The sequence below is a fragment of the Mastomys coucha genome, unplaced genomic scaffold, assembly GCF_008632895.1.
Source record: "Mastomys coucha isolate ucsf_1 unplaced genomic scaffold, UCSF_Mcou_1 pScaffold18, whole genome shotgun sequence".
In the NCBI taxonomy this organism is placed as follows: Eukaryota; Metazoa; Chordata; class Mammalia; order Rodentia; family Muridae; genus Mastomys; species Mastomys coucha.
In genome coordinates, this window is record NW_022196900.1 from 47,345,882 (window position 1) to 47,354,192 (window position 8,311).

At 39.9% G+C, this 8,311-nt stretch overlaps 1 pseudogene; it reads left to right on the forward strand.

Annotated features, from left to right (window-relative positions):
• The first annotated feature begins 2,721 nt into the window (after window positions 1-2,721).
• LOC116095399 lies at window positions 2,722-3,360 on the forward strand (annotated as a pseudogene).
• Window positions 3,361-8,311: the final 4,951 nt, after the last annotated feature.

Consider the following 8,311-nt stretch of genomic DNA (forward strand, 5'->3'; position numbering starts at 1 on the left):
GATTCTTGCTGCATTTCACAAAGGATTCTCAGAACTTCTATGAAAACACAGTTCTCCAAGGCCTTTGCTGCAAAGTTGCTGGTGGATAGAAACTTTTTAGATAACCCGTGTCAAAGCTTCTGCCAGAAATGTAAACTGTACAATAATTCTTTTATGTCTTTAGACACCTTCAACAGAAACCTTAAACACCCAAGTGTCAAAATAAGACAGATAACCCAATAAATTTGCTAGCGTAGGGACAGGGAAAACAAACACAACCTTCTGTTACACGGATGTCTGTTAACTCACTCTGACCACTAGCTTGAAACCTTAGTCTGCCACACATCTTTCCTGCCTGGCTGTTTATTTAGACTCCTGTAAAACCTCTTGGCACCCATTTTTAATTTTCAGCTTGGTTCTTGTCAGCTTTCTGAAAAGCATAGCAAGGCACACTTTTTAACAAAACACATACAAATCAGGGAAGGGCGAGATGGATGATGGAGGGGTCTCTCAGCAAACTATGCATGGACCACATTCCTCATCCCATTTGTTTGTAACAGAGTGCAAGGGTTGCCAGTGGGGTCATTCCATCTTTCATGCTTGGGCTTAATATACGGCTGTCCTCATAGGCAAGGCTCTGCCTCATTCAATGTTATTGTCTACAACCACTCATAAAACTCTGTGTAAATACTCTTTGGAAATGCTGAGAGGAAAAAAGGGTGGAGAAGAGGGGAGGAAAGAAAGACTCTTTAGTGGTAGCTCACTTTATTCTGGTAGCTTCCTGTTCTTGATTCAATGATTTGAAAGGGCCTCAAGCAATCAGTCTTGTTCCTCCTAAGATGAAAAGTGGTAGATTCAAGTTCAAGGATAATTATCAGATAGTATTACTTTGCCTATTATAGAAGCCCTGATAATTTACCAGGTGAATTATTTGTCCATCGTTATTACATGCAAAGTGCTGAGACTGGACCAGTACCTATAGTGAACATATTCTGTGAATCAGTAATGGGAATCTGTGGCCTTCTGTAAAGAAACTGAAAAGTTCTGACTCAAGAGGCCATTGGGAGATAGAGGATGGGTGTTTCCAACCCTAGAGTTTACAGGCATCTTGATAACATGGCAGGGGAGGGCAGGAGGTGCTAAGGATAATTGAAGTGGGTTTGCTACTTGCAGAGAAAGCTTACTCGTTAGAGTGACATGACACTTCTCTACTCTCATCCCCATACCATCAGGAGCAATGTCTATTTCCTCAGAGCTCATTAGATAATTATGCTTTCATATTCAGCCATTTGTATAGTGAATGTTAACTTATGTTAAGATACAGTGACTTTCTTAAGATGCTATGATTTCTGGAGGCTTCTGGGTAAGAGAAGAAAAAAAGATTTGTAAATAATAATAATAATAATAATAATAATAATAATAATAATAATAATAAGAAGAAGAAGAAGAAGAAGAAGAAGAAGAAGAAGAAAGAAGTTGATTCCATGGTATATGTGGATGGGGTGTATGTGTGTGTGTGTGTGTATGAAGGAAGAAATGAAAAACCCATCTGAACTAGTAAGATGGCTCAATGGATAAAAGCACTTGCCTGACAACTGGAGTTTAATCCTTTGTTCTCATATGATAGATGGGGAGAATCAGTCTCCAAAAGTTGTCTTCTGACTTCCATAAATAAATAAGTAAATAAATAAATAAGTAAATAAATAACCAAGCAAGTGAAAGATCTATATGACAAGAACTTCAAGTCTCTGAAGAAAGAAATCAAAGATCTCAGAAGATGGAAAGATCTCCCATGCTCATGGATTGACAGGATTAATATAGTAAAAATGGCCATCTTGCCAAAAACAATCTACAAATTCAGTGCAATCCCCATCAAAATTCCAACTCAATTCTTCATAAAGTTAGAAAGAGCAGTTTGCAAATTCATCTGGAATAACAAAAAACTTAGGATAGTGAAAATTATTCTCAACAATAAAGGAACCTCTGGTGGAATCACTATTCCAGACTTTAAGCTGTACTACAGAGCAATTGTGATAAAAACTGCATGGTATTGGTACAGTGACAGGCAGGTAGATCAATTAATAGAATTGAAGACCCAGAAATGAACCCACACATCTATAGTCACTTAATCTTTGACAAAGGAGCTAAAACCATTCAGTGGAAAAAAGACAGCATTTTCAACAAATGGTGCTGGCTCAACTGGAGGTTAGCATGTAGAAGAATGCAAATCGATCCATTCTTATCTCCTTGTACAAAGCTCAAGTCCAAGTGGATCAAGGACCTCCACATAAAACCAGATATACTAAAATTAATAGAAAAGAAAATGGGGAAGAGCCTCAAACACATAGACACAGGGGAAAATTTCCTGAACAGAACACCAATAGCTTATGCTCTAAGATCAAGAATGGGACCTCATAAAATTGCAAAGCTTCTGTAAGGCAAAAGACACTCTCAGTAGGACAAAATGGCAACCAACAGGTTGGAAAAAAGATCTTTACCAATCTTACATCCAATAGAGGACTTATATCTAATATATACAAAGAACTCAAGAAGTTAGATTCTAGAGAACCAAATAACCCTATTTTAAAAATGGGGTACAGAGCTAAACAGAGAATTCTCAACTGAGGAATGCCAAACAGTAGAGAAGCACCTAAAGAAATGTTCAGAAGAAGGCAGCACTGTGGTGTCCTGTGGACCATGAGGCAGCTACCAGGCACTTGGAAAGGTGAAAGCAAGAGGCAGATGACAATGCTGAACACAGGCTCTGCAAGCTAAGCTGAAGATGTCAGAGTCACTCTGCTGAACCCTATTTGATGTTTTCCTATTTGATGTGACTGCCTTCAACTAGGGAAAATTTGAAGGCTGAGTACAATATTATGATTAAATATTTGTATAAGGCAGAAGCATGAGAGAGCCAGATACTATCTGAAAGCTTTTAATCCCATTCCAAAACCTCATCCCCTCCTCAAAGGGAAATTCTTTCTTACCACTGTTATGTGAATCTCCATAATGAATGGATCCAGTGTGGCAATTACATAACCCAGTGTGAAATGCAAAGAAGACCAAGGGTTAAATGGACATGAGGAAAAGGAAAACCCATTTGCAGAGTACATGTGGATGGAAAATGAAGAGGGTGTCAACAGACAGGTGGAGGAAGAGCTGCAGGAGCAAGACTTCTTGGACCGCTGCTTCCAGGAGATGCTGGATGAAGAGGACCAGGACTGGTTCAGCCCAGCCCAAAACCTGCCTCAGGCTATGGGACACTTACAACAGCAGTTAAATGGACTATCAGCTGGTGACAGTCATGAATCTGAAGACATTTTGAGCAAAAGTAACCCAAATCCAGATACCAAGGGGTTTATTCTAAGAGTGAAATACTGACCTGCTGGAAGCTTCCAGAAGGACTTGTCCCTGCTCCTGGGGCCAGCAATGCACAAAAAGGCAGAGCTGAAGGAGGTTGGCAAGGGTGTATAGCCAGGGTGGGTTGGGTTGGGAAGGTGGCTTAACTAGATATTGTGACTCTGAGTAACTAATGTATGAGGTGGCCTACTCTCCCAGTGCAAGCATGGCTCTCCTGTTGTGCTGACTTGCTCAGAGCAGTTTCCAATTTATTTTATTTTCGATGAGCTCTTTGGAGTTAAGGAACTGCAGTTGTGTTTCCCTGGTAAGAAATGTTGTCTGTATTTCAGCAAAATAAGGTGACCAAGGAAAACAATATTTAAGAAATAATTTTCCCTGCTGTGTACCTACCAGGAGCAGGGTTCCTGGAGAACTGAAGGAGTTTGCAGGTGGATGATAAAAGGGAAAAAATGAGATACAAACCAGATATAACACTCAGCTCCCCATCCCCTGACATTTCCATGATGAACTGGGATACCAGTGGCCCATAACGCTCTTGTCTCCTGTCCTGAACTCAACTGCAGAAAAAACAGATTTGAAAGATCTTGGATGAATGTTAACTTTGGGTGGATGAGAGTTGTATATCAGAAAAGCAGGGCTTGATGGTGACTGTCATCAGTATGTAGTAGCTACTGTCACTCATCAGGGTTGCTTTGCCTTCATGATCTTCATGGGACTGCTTCTGGCTTCTTTCTCCCTCAGCTCTAAAAGACACTATTAGTCGAAGGCTGAGATGGGCCTTTAGTTGTGTTAGTTACATCTTGAATCTTTTTGGACAGTTTTGTTTTCCTAAGTCCCTTCAATATCTAATTCTTATGATGTCTTAATTCCCTCAAATTTTCTGTGTTTTTTTTTTCAAGGAAATACATATTTCCAGACACTAGCAAGCTGCTTAGTTCAGTTTGGGTGTTTCTCATGCCTTACAGAGTGATTCCCAGAAACTAAGCTACTAAGGGACCTTGCCCACATGCACAACAATCAAGCTTTCTGTATACAGGAAGCTGTTACTAGGTGTTACTACTCCCAGAGACCAGCTTTGTTAGTTTCCTCCTCGTCCTGCCTGGGTTCTACCTGTAACTCACTAGGATTTTTGTCCACGCTCTGCAGAACTGAATCGCACCAGGAGTTGCTGTTGTGAGAGGAGGGAAAGGTAGCAGTGTCTGAGCATGAAAGAACAAGTGTCCTATCCTAATCATGCTCCGGGGGCAAGGGACTTGGGAGGGTTGCTAGTGCTGTGGTTTCTGTGCAGCTACCACTGTGCTGTACGATAGGTCCGGAAAGATCATGCACCTTCCAGGAGTCCATCACGTCAGTATGTAGATACGGGCAGAGACTGAGGTCTGGGAAGTTGAAAGTTGTCCTTGTTCATATAAACTGGTTTGCTGAGTTTCCATTTTGTCTTGGTGCCATGGATAGAACCCAGAGTCTCACTTGTGTCAGGTTAGTCCTACCCTTGAGCTGTTTTCAACCCTCCCTTGATTTGAACACAGCCCCAGCAGTTAAAGACAGACATCCCTCTTTTTCCTGTTTGAATCTCATAGGATGACATCTTGTGAAAGTGTCTTCCCACTCAGGTCACATCATAGACTAGCTCAGGGCACTTGTATGGCCAGACACACCAATCAGTTCCCAAGCCTCTCCTTCAAGAGAGAATGAAATCAGGAACTCCTTCTGGAAGGACTTTATTCCTGCTTAAGCTTTTAGCTTGGCTTGTCACCTCTAATAAGGAGAAGGACGGTATGTGGAGGACATTAAAGAAGGTTCTTTTTCTTGTAGTCTCCATAAGGTCAGAATGTATCAGGATTGCAGGAAGATCCTTGAGAATCTCTGCCTGCATAGTACACCTTCTTCACAGACCACATGAAGCTTAAGAAGAAGGAAGAGCAAAGTGTGGATGCTTCAGTCCTTCTTAGAAGGGGGAACAAAATACTCACAGAAGAAAATACAGAGAAAAAGTATGGAGTAGAGACTGAAGGAAAAGCCGTCCAGAGGATGGCCTTGTGGGACATCAATGGGAGGAGAGGCCCTTGGTCCTGTGAAGGCTTGATGCCCCAGTGTAGGGGAATGCCAGGGCAGGGAGGTAGGAGTTGGTGGGTGGGTCAGGGAGCATGCTCGTTGAAGCAGGGGGTTAGGGAAACCAGAGGGGAAACTGGGAAAGGGGATAACATTTGAAATGTAAATAAACAAAATATCTAATTAAAAAAGAATAAATAAATAAATCCAGCCTTTTCCCTGGCATTAACCACTGTTCACATTTTAAATTAGCATTTTTCTTGATAATTTTTATATTTATATCTGAGTATATATATGTGTATATATCTAAATATATATGTGAATGAATCCATTTATGATATATATATAACTAAATATATGCATTTTCAATAAAGAAAGGATCTTGGTATATTTATTGTACAGCTTGCTTTTCTCTTGTATATATCTTGTCAAGTAAGCATATATCTAATCTTTCCCCTAATGGCCCCATAATATGCTGCTAAATAAATACAACACTTTATTTAGCTAATTGCCCAACTAATCTACATATAGTTACTTGTAAATATATTATAAACAACATTGCAATTAGCATCATTGCATGACTTTTTTGTTTACTGATGTTATTATATTGTAAAAAAAGATTTGTAGAAATTATTTCTACTTTCATAGAAATAGAGATGTTGAGAGTTTGGGCTTACCTGGAGATATTAATTAATGGGAAGAAAGAAACTGGGGTTGAAGGAAAATGGACCATTATGATATTGGCAGAAATAACCTGGAAAACAAATATTGGGAGAACTCTTCTTAAAAGGGCTGAGAGAAGACCCTGAGTTTTTGCCCTGGAGTATCTGACAATCTCTGTTAAGGCACCTCTCCTCCAGATCTTAGCTGGTAAATCTAATGTCAACTGATTTGTACAACTTATTCACTTACTTTGCTCACTAGACAGTGTTGTAAATGCAATTTAGTTTCCTTAATATCTATCTAAATTGAGGGAAGGAAGATTGAATAAAAGAAAAAAAGGCAGATCGTACACCAAACCACTCTGGGTCGCTCAAGCCCTTGCTGAGATGTGCATTTCGCCAGTATCCTGATAAAAGTCCGACCTTGTGGCTCCAGAATTACCAGTTTGTGAGGGTTGGGGAAAGACACCCTGTCTTGATATGATCAGCATCGGGCTCCCTCTGCAGACCTTAAGTTCCCACAATACAAGAGTCACCCTTGGTTTTGAGTTTGCCATCCCCATGACTAGAGGACAATCCAGATTGGGTAGCTTTTGTCAAGACAACTTCATTGTCCTTGCCATGTCTCTCTTCTATTTTACTCCCACTGTGACTCATGGTCTCACCCATATCCACAGCATTGATACTGCATGTGGTTGACTCTGTCTTCAGTCTCATTCTTCTTAAAATCAGTGTGGTTTTCACAGAACAAAGTGAAACTCTCTTGGTCATTTAAGACTTAAGCTCTGGATCCATCGTAACTTCAAAGTCCAGTTAAATCTTTCTATCCCATCTACCAGGTATCTATTAATATTACTCTTATCATAGGAAGGACCTCTTTCTACTGATCTATTCTCTGAATAAATTTAAAATATATTTGTAAGGCAGAAGGCATGGATGTTTCACCAAGGAGCAGAGGCTTCTGCAGTGGGATGAGGGTTAAAGATCTAGGAGGCTTAGGCAGAAATGAGGGACAGTTGTGACTCATCTGCCTGGAGGCCAACTCTATTCTTAGCTCTTCTTCTGAGTCATGGGGTGTCCACCAAAACACAAACTTAAAAAAAAGGGTCTCCATAAACAATCATTGTATGGACTCATATCACCAAATATCTCAAGAGTTTGAAGAAGTGGGTACATTTTATAAAGATAAACTGGTACTATCTCTCAGTCTTTCAAGGTGGCCAATATGAAGAGCTATGAAACTCAGAAATTTAATCTGCATTCAGTGAGCAGACATATTACTGTTTCTTGGGGGCTGAACAGGAAAAGCAGTAGTTATTGAATGGGTAGAGCATGCTTTGCAAAACAGAACAATGTGGCCATTTGTCGTTTCTGTTTGTCACTCGCTGAATTCTTTGCCCACCAGGCCAGAACTTTTATCACCCCGCGGAACAAAGGATCCCCGAAATAACCCAGTCTGTGAGAGGCCAGGAAATAATGTTTAATCTTAGTTTTAGCTAATAACAAAATATTTCTTTGGGCACCTTTATGCCTGAATAAAGAAAGCACACAGATCTCTCCACAGACTTTAGCAGAGACCAATCTGGAACACATTTGAGCTAGGAGATGTCAGTGACTGACTACCTCAGGAGACTGACTCCTTTTGAAGCATATGCCTCAGGTCCATGCCAGTCATTCCCTTTCTGAACTTGCTTTGCAAATATTACCTCCAACCAACCACTTACTACAGTATTTTAGAAAAATCTTCAGTCAGATTTTCCATGTTAACACTTACAACAAAATTAATATTTTTCTTTAGCTTTATAAAAAAGTATAGAAATGAACAAATTTGGTTATTAAATGTTATTTTAGCATGGGGTAATTTGAGTTCTGGATATCTATCTCTGTAAGGTTCTTACTTGGCTTTCTTATAATATATTGAACACATAATATTTGCCAAGTCCCAGAGAGTCTTGCTTGTCTGAAACTTTTCTGTATGGTTTTTCACACTGATGCTGAAGAATAAACACATCATGGACCCACCACAAGAGAAGCACGAAGTTATACTTGGATATCTTTCCTGCCAATCATTTCTCACCAGAGGACATTTATAAAAAGATGCAGAGCCATTCCTCTATTAAATACAATGGAGAAGTCTCTACGACTGCCCTCTCCCCAAAGTTGAAACCTTAATCTGCTAGATACACCAAAGATAAAAATTCCATGAAGGGCTGAAAGCCATATGGTAATACAGAATATTGTGTTATGTAATAATGTTC